Raw genomic sequence first — 14290 nt, 5'->3', positions numbered from 1 at the left:
CCCCACTTAAAATTTTCATAATGCATGTGTGGGGCCTATTTAAAGCACTCATAACTCAAAGAACTTAAGTGGCTAAGGGGTTTTGATAGAAAATAATCTACCACCCCCTCCGCTCAAATTTAAAAACGCCTAAAATATTTAAAAATTAGAATATGAGCCCTAGAATGGTCCCCATCATAATCCCTCGCTTTAAAAGATTCGATCTCATTGAATATAATAATTGGTATGACAAGTGAGAGTTTGTCAGCTCGGATCATCGCACAATCTGCAAAAGGTTGGTCCTTCCAGCTGGCTAAATACTTCCAACGCACAAGAAGTTCTTTGGAAATTGTGTAGTCAGTTTGAAGCAATGGGATCACAAAGTCCGCCTTCAATGTACTTCTTGTACCGTGACAACTTAAGCAAAACAAAACCCTGATTCTTCTGTTTCCTTAGATATGTACACGTCCGTTCATATGCTCCTGATTACGTAGTAAAAATTCAGTAGGGATCCAAACACTATGATTGATAACTTTGTTGCCAATTTGCCATGATATGAAACTCTTGCTATGTCGAACAACTTTCTTCTTCCAAGCGTGTTGGATGACGATCATCGCCCTTTTATAATCAGATAGTGTTCATGGACTAATTTTTGACAGAACCAACTTTGAAGGATGACTACGGCTTTCTGAATCCTTAAGTAACATGAGAGAGCCAAAAATGTTGGAATTATCATCAGACAATGAGTGCAGCTCTCCTTTGTCGACATAGAGCACTTTCCGCACTCTCAATCATGACACACAAGCTTGGATAAGAATTGCTAAGGTGACTTGTCTCTTGAAAGCTTGCTTGGTCAAATACATTCACCTAGTTTTATGGATCCTCGGGCAAGTGCATTGCTTAATTGTTTGTGCCTTGACTTTGTCCTCTCGAATCATGCTAGCTCGTAGTATTTTACATTCTTGAAAAGTCTTCAGAGCAAACTTTTCGAAAAATAGCCCTAATGCCACACCAACGAATGACATATGATTTTCCCATTACGCATCCTTTCTTCTTCAATGGTAGTCACCATGCACATCTGACCAAAATTGTTCTAGTAATGCGAATTATTTGGTCATCACTCAGGTTATGCTGGCATAAATATGACTCCAATGTTTCTTCTACCCAATCAAGTCATTCTTCTTCAGTAAATCCATAAAATACTGGTATGCCTCTAATACTTAGTGTATTGATTACGATCCAAAGGTTGGGAGCTTCCCGTCGCATTCCTTTTATCTCAAATAGCCATCCAAACTTAGGTTCTGATACCAAATTGATGTGAATCCGTAGCAGCTAAGAATATATGCGATCTAGCAGTGTTATTGTTAGAATGCTTGATATGAGATGCCATTCAAGATAGAGGCAGATGTGTAAGGTATATCATGGGAGCTGTTCTACTACAACTAGGATGGTTACCATTCCGAACCAATTTCTGGTTCAGTGGTTCTGTATTGAACTGTCACATATATGCCTCTGCCATAAAAAGATGAGACATTACCTTTCTGGCAAGTTAACTATTGTGAATACAGACATATGAGTCGCTGAAATATTTAAAAACTCAAACAAACTTACAGGAATGGCATTTATGGATGGGTTACCCTCAACAGTCTTGAACTTTTTGATTACGTAAATGACCGGGCAACAAATCAATTGGTAGACATATTATTAGGGCCTCCATTGAGAAAAGGTGCAGCACTCATGGAGAGTTTTCAAGGAATGAAGGTTTTGGACCAGTAGAATACTACTTACATCAAAGATTTAAGTATTTCCTAAACACCATTTCGAGTCCGTTTGACTGTTGACTACTACAACATTGTGACTGTTGAAGTATTTCTACAAAATATTAAGAGATCAGCATACTTGGATAACTAGGATAGTACAATTCGAATTGAAATGGATGATTTTCAAATCAGGAGCATCAGCCACAAAGGTAGCAGCATCCGGGGGTCAGACCTTGTGGAGGAGCAGGAGCAGAGGCTACTATGTGCCCTCAGACATAAAACTTGTATAAATTGCATGTGAGTATCCCTGCTGCACATTCACTGCCTTGCCCCCTTCAGTCCCACCTACTTGCTCCTAAATGCACAGAGAGTAAAATCCATGGTACAAAAAATTAAAGTAAAGATGAAGGGAACCGATTCATCATAAATTTCGAATAAAATCCCAACATACATAACATAAAGAAGCTAAGGAGGACACAACATTTAATGAAACTGAAGTGATAATTCAAAAAAGAATCCAACTCAGTACCTCTTTCACAGAAACAAGAGGGCAAAGATTGTCAAATTTGACAAATTTTGTATAGTAATTCTTGTCGAAGTAGTCATCAATGGCATTCTTTAAAATCCCAATCGGGTGTTGGTCTCTCCTATGAAGTTGCAACCCAATTTTCGAAAATATCGTATCAGGGACATTGTTCATAGGGTCGCCTTCCCTCACCACATCTACCAGGCAAGAAATCATCAAAGAAAAGAAAAAAAGAATTGTTACGTCCAAAACAACCCAATATCATGTGAAGCACAAAGAACATAAAAGACCCAGAAAAAAAATAGATTTGCGAAGAGGATACTCAATATATAATGCAAAATAGCAAATGTGAATTATCAGGAAATATTATGCAATTAGACCCTGTTTGGAATTTTCTGGAAAAGTTTGAAAAAGGAAATATATTTCTATATTTTCTTACTTTTTACACACAAAAAAAGATAACTTGAACCAACCCAATTCAATTTTTAGTTAGAGGAACTTTTAATTTATGATAATATCCCATTAAATTGTAGAAAGACAAATTTTTCCTAAGAATAAATTTTAGTCAGAAATGTTTTTCTTGCAGTCCAAAAAGGGCCGTGAAGATGGTGTTTCCAGCAACATATGAAAGTCACAAATTCGAAAGACACAGAGAAGCAAAATGCAGTTTAGATATCGAATAGAAAATATATAAGGATCCAGACGAGAGTATTTACCATAGCATACCAAATAGAAAAAATTGATCAACCCAGAAACCAAAATGCGATTTTGAGGAGGAGGGCACTTTTCATACTGTTCCAAACAGAAAATTTTGAAAACCCCAGAAAAAAAACTGTGTTTTTCGAAGAGGACACTTGGCAAACTACAGCCAAAAGCAAAAATAAACCCATAAAGAAGTGGTGAAATGAGATTTTAAGAAGAAAGGGACTTACCATCTTTGCCGATCTTGACCCCACCAATCTCTAGCAGAGAAAAGGCATTTTCGATTTGTGGTGAAGTTTATTTGAAGAAACAGAAGCAGAGGAAGAAGAATGTGAGGAAAAGGGAGGGCGAAGTGTAAAGCTTCTGACGCACACTGCCATGTAAATCGCTCGGGAGGAAGAAAGGCCTCCTGAACTTATTCGGATAAGCATTTTTCCTGATTTTTTTTCTTCTTTTCTATTGGTTGGGGTTTTAGCAGTTTCAAACGTGGTGAGTGCTAAAAATTATTCATTCATGGTGGAAATGCTAAAGTTGGGCACGATCTTTTTTCTTTTTAATGGGCAAGCTGGGGTTAGACAGACCCCTACCAGATATATTGAGAAAAAAGCATATTACAATCTTTCAAAGAGGGACCCCAGAGAGTCCGAGGACAAGACCTCTACAAGGAAGGGGCACAAAAAATTAGGGGGGAGATTATCACCCTAACAAAAATAATCCTGTTTAGAAAGGATGTCTGCTGCTGCATTTCCTTCTCTCCAAATATGGGAAATTTTCCAAGAGTTTAGATTTCTGAGCTTACTGTGGATCATGGTTAGAGTTTGGAATTTCCTCCAAGGGCAAGCTTGGGTGCCTTCGATCACTTTGACAGCATGGATTGAGTCAGATTCAATCCATAAGCTGCGGATGCTGAGATTCTCTGCTAGATTTAGACCGTGAAGGATGGCTTCGATCTCCAGGTGATGAATAGCTTCAGGGGGGACGATTTCCGAGAATAGGCCAATGGGGCAGCTGAGATGGTCTCTAATAAGGCCCCCAACAGATCCAGAGTTGTCCATGAGGGATGCATCAGTATTTAGTTTATGGTGGCTGAGGTCGGGGGGGATCCATCGACAGAATTTTGAGGTTTTGGGTTGTTGGAAAACGGGGAGCGACAAGTTTGCCGCAATTTGGGAGCTGGCCTCGGAGGGTAAGTCTGAAAGCCTAAGGAACAGTATTTTTGTGCGAGAGGTCGAGAGAATTTGCTTGAGGAGGTCCTGCTTGTGAGTACATTTTTCATTATGGATTCTAGCGTTCCTCTCACACCAAATGTGATAGATAGAGGAAGCAAAGAGAATTCTAACAGAGATTGCAGCTTGTCCTTTACCTGGGAAGGAGGATCGAAGCCATAATTCTTCTTCGCCTAAACTTTTGTTTTGTTTTTTCCTCTTGGAGATTCTCCAAAGCACCAATCTCCAAATCCAGGCGAAGTAGGAGCAAGAGAAGAACAGGTGATCTCTGGTTTCAGGTTCGGTGTGACAAAGAGGACATCTAAGATCGTCTTGGCCATTCAGGAAGGGAAGGCGATCTCTTGTGCATAATTTGTTTTTAATTGCTTGCCAAGCGATGAAACTATGACGCGGTATGTTACCAGGGAACCATATAGAAGAAAACCAATCGACTTTGGCTTTTTGGGATCTGATGGTATTCCAGGCTGATTTTACAGTGAAGATACCATCATTTGTTGGTTTCCAAATTGGACGATCAGAGGAGGTTTGAGAGAAAATAGCATCAGAAGTGATTTGTTTCAGGTCTCTGAGGTATGATTCTGATTGAATGGAGTCCCATTTTCCAGACTCAATTACATCCTTAACAGAGAAATTGCTCGAAATAACATTGAAAAAGGGGCCCATGGAAGGTTGAGAAATAATGACACCAGACGGGACCCAAGGTTGAAACCAGAAGTTTATGCTAGCACCATCACCCACAACATAGCAGAAATGGGGCCTACCATCTTCACGAGCTTTTAGGATACTCAGGACAGCCCAAGATGGGTTGCGGGGCATCTTGATAAGCCAAAAATTCCGATTTCTAATATATTTTGCATTGAACCAGTGATTCCAGGGAGTGTTTCTGTTCTGGGTTATATTCCATACCTGCTTGATTTGGAATGCTTTGTTTATATCTGAGAGGGATCTCAAGCCAGCTCCACCTTCTACTTTAGGAGTGCAAATGTCACTCCATGGCAGAGGATGGTATTTCTTCTGTGGATTGCAACCACACCAAATAAAATTTATGAATATCTTTTCTATATCGTTGAGGGTCGCTTTTGGAATGTGAAAGGAAGCCGACCAGTAAATTTGAAATGAGTTCAAGACGGATTTCACCAGCTCAATACGCCCAACTCTAGAGAGAAGTTTACTGGACCAGGAAAGAATTCTTTTCTTAACTTTATCGATCAAAGGCTTACAATCTTTTGAGGTTAACCTGGATGTAACTAATGGGAGCCCCAAGTATTTGATTGGAAGGTTGCCTTCCAACATGTTGAGAAAAGTGCAGATCGAGTCCTTCAGATTGTTATCTGTTCCAGAGAAGAAACTTTCTGATTTAGATAGGTTAACTTCAAGACCCGAGCAGGCTTTGAATACATTAATGCAATCTAGAAAGGCCTCTTGCATCAACAGTAGCAGCCTTAGTGAAGACCATAACATCATCTGCAAAAAAAATATGTGTTATAGATACAAATTCTTTGCAGAAAGGGGTGGTAATCGTTCCCAGGGATGAGGCTGAGAGTAAGATGCAGGAGAACATCTCCATCACGATACAAAAGAGAAGATGGGAGAGGGGGTCGCCCTGACGGAGGCCATTGGAGGATTGGAAGAACCCTACATGGGAGCCATTTATAAGAACCGAGAAGGAGGGAGTGGATATGCATTGGAATATCCACCCACGCCAAATCTCATTAAAGCCAATTTTCTTCATGAAGGAAAGCAGGGAATCAAATTTAACACTATCAAAGGCTTTTTTGAGATCCATTTTGATGCACATGGCGTTTTTTAGAATGTTTCGATGGAAGTTATGGCAGAGATCATGGGTTAAAAGGATACTGTCCTGGATTAGTCTACCTTTCACAAAAGCTGATTGAGAGGGGCTGATGATTTTGTCCATGAGAGGCTTCAATCTGTTGGCTATAAGCTTTAAATTATCTTATAAATGAAGTTGCAAAGGGAAATTGGTCTGAATTTATCAGGGGAAGAGGCCTCGGGGCATTTTGGAATGAGAGCGATAAATGTAGAATTTATTTCTGGAAGGAGCTTGCTAGTCTTGAAGAAGTGAAGGATGGCTCTTGTGAGGTCTGGTCCTATCACATACCAAAAAGCTTTGAAGAATTCCCCGTTGAAACCATCTGGGCCGGGGGCTTTGTTTCCATCCATGGAGAAAATAGTAGATCTGATTTCATCAAAGGAGAATGGTCTGGTGAGGAAATCAGCTTCTATAGAGGAGATATGGTTTTTCGGGTCAGGGGTAGGAGGGGAAGATACTTTGTTAGTACTCTGGGAATTGAGAAGCTGGTAAAAGAATTCCGTGAAGGATTTAGCAATCTGGGCTTGGTCGGTTGAAACTTCCCCATCAGGGTTGCTGATGCCATGAATAGAGTTCTGGTTTCTTCTGGCTTTTATAGCGGAGTGGAAGAATTGAGAGTTGGAGTCGCCCAAAGTTAGCCATTGAATCCTTGATTTTTGTCTGTACAGGGATTCCTCTTTATTAGCCATAGAGATGTTGTCAGCTTTGATTTGAGATTCTTCAATTCTGAGCTCTCGATCAAGAGGATTAGTAGCCAACCTATTTTGGATGTCTTCTAGCTTGATTCTGAGGCGGGGAGCTTCAATATCGATCCGGCCGAAGACATTTGCATTCCAGATCTTTATGAGTCTTTTAACTTCCTTTAGCTTCTTGGCCACGATGAACATCGGATTGCCATTAATCTCAACTGACCAAGCTCTTTCAACAAGTTCGAAAAGGGAGTCCTCATCAAGCCAGGCATTAATGAATCTGAAAGGCTTTTTACCAGAGGGGGAGGGGGGAATCATCTGCACGATGATAGGAGAATGGTCTGAAAGACCCGGGGCTTTATAATCCGCAAAGGAGGTGGGGAATTTGCAGAGCCACTCAATGTTTACAAGAGCCCTATCAAGCCTTCTGAGTTTGATTTCAGTGGTCTTTGCACTATTATTCCAAGAGAGAGTTTGGCCAACTGATCGCAGATCTGTGAGAGAACAATTGTCAATGCAGCGAATGAAATCATCGAGGTCTGAGTTAATTGGGTCAGCACCGCCAAGTCTCTCATCAAGGAATTTGGTGGTATTGAAATCACCAAGAACAATCCATGGGTCATGGGTCTGGGAAAGTTTCTGGAGATCATGCCATAGGGGGGTTCTTTCTTGACCCGAATTTCGAGCATTAATAACAGTGAGGTAGAACTGAGATTGGGTTTGGATTAGAGTTACTTCAGCATGCACAAATTGAGCGGATTCGCTTCTGATGATAACTTGGACGATAAGGGGGTTCCAAATCAACCAGATTCTGCCTCTGATAGTATGGAGGTAATTAGCATGGTAGCTCCAACAGTTGTTTATGTCGAAAACATTTTTTACAAACGAAGGCTGATGAACCTTAGTCTCAAGAAGACAAAACAGGGGAAGGTTGTGAGTATGGATGAGCCGGCTGATGTATTCCTTTTTGGAGTGGGAGGCAATCCCCCTAACATTCCATACTGCTAGGTTTGACATTGGAGGAGGTGGGAGAAGTGTGACAAGCAATAGCCAAGATGGGGTTCTCTGGAATGAGAGATTCTTCAGGGGAATCATCTTCAAAAGGTTCATCTTCATGGATGTCTACTTCAGCAAGAATAGCATACGGGTTGAACAAAACGATGCTCCTTTGATGGTTATCTATTGATGGGTTGGTTTCAGGTATGGTAGGATTTCTTGGATCTGCACTATGAATTTCGTCACCATTTTTTGAAGAGGCGGGGGGGGGGGGGGGTATTCCTGCAGGGAGATTTGTAGGGGTTCCTACATCATGATTGATCTGCCAGCAGGATTCTAATATAGGGTTAATAATAACCTTTTAAGGGATTGGGGCCTGGTTTGGAATGGGTCTCCATTCTTTCTTTTTGATCTTTCCAGATGGAAGGGGATGGGATTTCGGGCAAGAGGAGTTTGAGTGGTTGAAAGTTTTGCATTCACTACAGGATTGAGGCCTCCATTCATATTCCACTTTTTGATAGGTAGTACCTAGAGAGGTCTTTATTTCAATATGATCAGGGAGATCTATTCCTGCTTCTACTTCTATACAAACCCTTGCATAGCTGAGCCTAGTGGATCCAGTCGTTTGGGCATCCATGTAGAGGGGGTTTCCAATCTTGCTGGCTATTTTGCTGAGACAGTGGGCAGACCAGAATCTGAGATTAAGACCATGGAATTTTACCCAAACAGGGATGGAGGAAAGGGAGAGTTTTTCGAGTTCAAGATCCAGAGACCATCTCCGAAGCACAAGTGGACACCCACCAAAGCTATAGTTTCCGTCTTCTAGAACCGATTCACAATCTTCTGACAAGTTGAATTGGAAGAGGAAAAAACCTCGGTGAAGATTGAACATCTGGAACTCACCCTTGAGTTTCCAGCTTCTGCTTAGGTGGGCTTTTAAGGCCACAAAGTAAGGCCGTTTACCCATTAGATAGCCAACTAGGGAATGTTGCCATTTACGATCATTTTCCTCCAGCTCTTCGTCCTCAAAATCAAGGTCAGAATTGGGCTTTTGCTCAGTGGAATAGCTCAGTTTGGAGCTTATACCAACTGATTTATTTTCAAATAGGAAACTCCATGAGTTTTCTTTTCTTTTTGGGGCATGGTTATTTCCTTGATCTGCAGATTCATGGCTGTTTTTGGAAGAAGGCAGTTGTGGCCAGTTTTCTTCAGACTGGTTTTCCCCCCCAAAGTTAGAATTTGAAATTTGGAGAGAAGAAGCTTCATTTGGTGGTCCTAAGAAATCAGGTTGGTCTTCATTCGAGAAGGCCAATTTTTTACCATGGCCTATACGGCTAGGTTCAAATTTTCCAGCAGCAATGAGGCAGGGATTTAGAACAGGTGAGCTACTAGAAGGGCTAAGGTTTAACCCACGGGCATTGACAGGGTAAGGAGTGTGACCAACCAGTTGGTGTACTGAATCGATATGAGATATCCTTACATTGATCAACCCAACTGGACTTTCCTTTTCTAGGGAGCTAGAAGAACAGGGTACCTCAATCAGATTAGAGAACTTTCTGTTTGGGGGAGTCATCTTCAACCTCGCCTCCTCCCTCATTTATGTGGGTGATTTGTGGACAATAGGTTTCTCACGGGATATGAAATGATTGAGCTTCGGGGCAGGGGGGGTTTGAAATGGCTCAGAATTTCAGGATCAAAAGGGGCCTGCGGGGGAGAGGGGCGGATGGGGGGGATTAAGGTCTTTTTTGACGCCCTCTTTCTAGGAGAATCTGAAGGAGGGTTTGGAATAATCTTATGAAGTCTAGTTCCTCTTCTAAAATGCGTACTAGGGTCGGAATCAGATTTTTTTGTACCTAACTAAAGAGCTCCAGATCTGAGGGAGTCTATACGCTTAAAAATATTATTTTCAGGTCTCAAGGTTTGCAGATCCTCGGAAATAAGGGGATGGGAAGAGAGGGTATGGTGATAAGAACTGGGTTCAACTCTATCGTATTCATAAGCTGCACAGAAGGCATCCAAGGAAATATCATTTCGAGCAACATGATGGAGCTTTTCGAAACCATACTCCTCTTCAATCTCTCTGATTGCTTGAGGCACACATTCGGGGAGGGAGAGGGATTTCCCCGGGTCAGGAGGCCTCTCCATGAGGGAGAGGAGGAGCTTGGGGCCTGCAGGGGAGAAAGAAGGGCTTGAGTCTTGAAGCTAGGTTTTCTATCTCTCTACTCCACTCATGGAAAAATGTTGGGCACGATCTTATTGTAAACAGTGAGGCTACGTGGATGATCACTGATTGGATCAATCCTAGCGGTCAAAATTGAATCCAATAAAGGATATGTTTGTGTAATCAAGACCGTTGATCTGGTGGATCAGCACTAGGTGACCCAAATGTTGGTCCCATGCTGATCATGTGAAGATTAAGAACTTTAGTTGCAGCCAGGAAATTTTTTTCATAATAAGTCGGTGTCTCCAAGTTGGACAGGGGTAGGACAGTTGGAGGAGGAGGGAGATCTGAGAGGACACGATTGAGATGAGGGAGTTTTCAGAGGAGACGGTTGAGATGAGGGTGATTAAGTGTCTAAAATCAGGAAAGAGTCAATCCTAATTTGAGTAGAGTTTCAATGGACCCAATCACATCCATATGGCCCAAAAAGTGATCTTTAGGAATGAACCCAACATAGATTATGTGTTTAGCTTACTTCTAGAGAAATGCTAAACTCAAGGGTGGGTGTCCTTGCAAAAGTCAAGTGAAAGTATGCTCACAATGGTTGCACGTCACCAAAAGGGGCACCCTTTTCACCTGACTTTTGCAAAGTCGCCCTTGAGTTTAGCATTTCACTTTTTTTTATTATAATAAGGAAAGGCATGCCCTTTAGGTTGATCCAGACTGTTGGGAAAGTTGCCTTCTTTCCCACAGCATCAGATGGCTGTAGAAGGCAAAATAGAAACCCCTTTTTAGGTTTTTGGGGAAACCGCTCTGTTTGGTTGCTGGGTTTTTTTGGTTCCTGGGATTTATGTGGGAGGAAAAAAAATCCCAGAAGATTGGTGGGAAAAAAAAAGTCCTAGAAGTATCCAGGTAAAATAAAAATCCCATGTTTGGTTGACCGGACTATGATGTAAAAAAAAAGCAACTTTGTTTGGTTGCTTGAACTGTTGGGAAGGAAAAAAATCCTTCTCAAGCTTATTTTTGGTTCCTGGGATTATTTTGGGATGGGATGAAAAGGCAATCATTACATAAGTGAGATTAAAAAATTCACCACACAAGCAATAATTACAAGAGTGGGATTAAAAAAATTCTAGTGCTAAAAGGCAACGAAACATGGGATGGGACCAAAATTTTACTAAAACTTCATGGGACATAAATTTTATTGGGTTGCTGAAAGAGGCTTGGGGCAGGGGCGGTGCTACATGTAGCATAAGAGGGGCAGTTGCCCCTGATGAGTTGGGCCAAAACCTTACTAGGCCCAACTCAATTGGGCCCAGCCCCCTTTAAAATTTGAAGGCCTGCCCCCCTTATGGATAAGCCTGTATAAGCTTGCCCCCCTTATGCATAAATCCTGGCTCCGCCACTCTCTTGGGGTGTGTCGGCCACCTCAGGGGAAAGAGAGGAGAGAGAAGGGAGAAGGAAGGGTTTTCTCTTTTTTCTATTATAATAGGGAAAGCATGCCCACTTTAGGTTGATCTAAACTGTTGGGAAAGTTGCCTTGTTTCCCACGGCAGTGTGGAATGGCTATAGAAGGCAAAATAGAAACCCCTTTTTAGGTTTTTAGGAAAACCTATAAAAGGCTCTTAGTTGCACCCTTGTGGGTTGCAGAAAGAGGCTTGGGGTGTGTCGGCCACCTCAGGGGAAAGAGAGGAGAGAGAAGGGAGAGAGAAAGGGAGAAGGAAGGGTTTTTTGTCTTAGGTTTTCCTCAGGTTTCTTCTTGGGCTACTCTCTTGTACAGTTTTGGTTGAGAAGCAAGGGAAAGTGTTGCGAGTTTCGTGGGTTTAATCCATTGCAATCCTCGTATATTGTTTTCTCATAGTGAAGATCGTGTTCTCGCCTATGGATGTAGGCTTGGCATAACCACGTAAAATCTCAGTGATCATCTTGTGATTTGTGGTTACTTTTATCATTTTCGTTACTTTGTGCTCGATGAGATGGGATTTGTGCCGCGGGTTTTCTCACACAAACCATGACACTATGACATCTCCTTTTTATTTCTTGATGCATAAAAATGTTCTATATAGGGTTCGTTTAGATTGTCAGGTGGCGTCTAATTCTGTCTCCGCTGATTTTGGCATTTGGTTGGGTTTTGTCGGTGTAAATAGAAAACTCAGGCAGAAAGAGGGACTCTTCAGACATATTTTGTTGTTGACTGAAGAGGTGGTAGTCTCTCTCTCTCTCTCTCTCTCTCTCTCTCTCTCTCTCTCTCTCTCTCTCTCTCTCTCTCCACCTCCTCCTCCTCCTCCTCCTCCTCCTCGGGGTTGAGACTCTATGTTGTAAAACAAGTTAGGGGTCTGATTTGTGACTTCGTCGAACCCAAACAAAAGTAGCTAGAAGCAGAAGAACAAGTACTTGAAATGAAAACCTTTTTCTGTTTGAAATCAAGAATCGAAACGAACCAGTACTTATTTGTTTTGTAGAAAACGTTTATGAAAAACAAATTGAGAAGAAGGCTGAGTTGTGCCACTGGTCACTCTCCTTAAGAATTGTATTCGCCCCCTATTGGTGCAGTCGGGATCCGTGAACCGACACTCCAAGAAAAACAGCCAAGTTGGCTCAAGTTCACGTGCACTCGCTGACTGGTCCACCCAGAATTACCTTGGAATAGTGCTTAGACACAGATGATCAAAGGAAGAAGACGATAAAAAACAAAACAAATGTCTTTTTATTTTGCCTTTGAAAATTAGAATTCGTGTATATAGATCTGTGTTCCAAACGGTGTTGTTCTTTCCTTTTTATAGATGAGGAAGTGACCGTTTGAAGAGATTAATCACCACCATTAGTGTCTTAAACGTTTCTCTCCCAACAGTCACAAATATGAGTGTTGGATATGAAACAGTTCGCACACTTATTAGGGGTGTCAATACTAAAACGTTGGGAGATTAAAAACCGATTTAGTTTTAATGGGAAAAATGAAATACGATTTGGGCACTAAAAAGATACTTTAATTGTACCTAAACCCATACCTCGGGCCACGGCCCAGCCCGGCGCGCGCGTGTGTTTTGAACATGGGCTTGTGCTCTTCTAAAAGCCTAGGATCCAACAAATTCTAAGCCCTTTTGAAGGCCCAAGCTTTTCTTCAACTCTCCATCTTATATGGATTAGAAGAATTTTCTTCCAAAGCAATGTGGGACTATTTGTTTTTGCTTGTAGATGAGAGCTCCATTGTCAAACACACACCAAAGTCTTGGGTTCAAGTACAAAAGTCTTTTGTTTTCAAAACAAGAGAGGGAAACTTTAATTTGAATCTTCCCTCTAAATTTTAAACACAAAGAAGAGAGCATCTTTGACTTTTCAACTATGATTTAATTAAAATTTCTAACACTCTAGCTCAATTGCTAAAGGTGTTGTTCTTCAACCTCGAGATCAGAGGTTCAATCCCATCTTTGATCTTATGAATGCAAATGCATACACATAAACCCTATTCATACTCTGCTTTTGTACGTGCAGAAAAAAACATACTGAGGACACGAACTTTCCCACAGTAATTAAGTCAACACAATTATAAAATAGTGTGAGCAAAAAAAAAACTTGGCAAAACGATATCTTTTCATTCCAGAGCACTCACGGAACATTACGAGGCAGGAAAAGGGTGGAAACCATGGCTTCTCACTACAATACAATAGTCCTCTCATTATATGGATTAAAGATTAGCAAGCGGATGATGAGGCAAATCTTAGCAGTTTGAGCCTTAGGATCCTCCCTCATCGGGAGTTGCTTCAGGCAGCGGTGAGGCTTTGAGAACATGATGTACATATTTTCAGGAGTTCTGCTCTTTGATGAAGATCCCTGCAGACGGCAGGCTAATCAAGCCAATAGTTAGCAAAACGTGATTCGGCAAAAGAAGGAGATGGGAAAATTTTGAGTTTAATACGGTATTGGTCCAAAAAAACGTAGTCAAAAATTGAAAACAGAAAAGAATGTGTTTAAAATTTTGTGGTTTAAAAAATATTGTGGGGTAAAGATGGAAATATTATTTCTCTTGGGCTCTATTCGCTTGCACAATATCCTAAGTTTTATAAGGGTTTCGTGTGGTTTTCTACTGCTATGTCACTAAAAAACCTTGTTTGTTTGCACTTAGAGTTTCAAAGTATCAGGAGACTACTTGTCTCTTCCTTGTCTCCTTGTCTGGGGACATGGCATACCAACAGACTATTAGCAAAATCTAAGCAAAAAACCAATTTACGTTAGGCCCATCACACCATCACATGGACAGTGTGGATCATCCTATAGTGAACTCCGTACAGTGCTTTTTGAAAATTAAGGGACTATAAGGGCTTACACCCTATAAAATCTCGTATGAACAACCGGCAAGAAAGGTAGTGTGAGTAAGAAGAAAGGCCCCACGCTTAGCCACTTCTGTAATTTCGTATTT

At 41.3% G+C, this 14290-nt stretch overlaps 1 long non-coding RNA gene across 1 annotated transcript; it reads right to left on the bottom strand.

Moving 5' to 3' along the window:
• Positions 1 to 1588: 1588 nt before the first annotated feature.
• LOC143851604 (uncharacterized) lies at positions 1589 to 3533 on the bottom strand. Its single transcript, XR_013236425.1, has 3 exons — positions 3198 to 3533; positions 2269 to 2462; positions 1589 to 2094 (listed from the first exon to the last, which is right to left on the bottom strand). It is a non-coding gene; the product is annotated as an uncharacterized LOC143851604 (long non-coding RNA).
• Between the last annotated feature and the right edge of the window lie 10757 nt (positions 3534 to 14290).

Source organism: Tasmannia lanceolata, unplaced genomic scaffold (genome assembly GCF_043159265.1).
Source record: "Tasmannia lanceolata isolate RefF3 unplaced genomic scaffold, GAP_Taslan_0.1 ptg000018l, whole genome shotgun sequence".
In the NCBI taxonomy this organism is placed as follows: Eukaryota; Viridiplantae; Streptophyta; class Magnoliopsida; order Canellales; family Winteraceae; genus Tasmannia; species Tasmannia lanceolata.
This window is presented reverse-complemented; position numbering and strand designations above follow the sequence as displayed.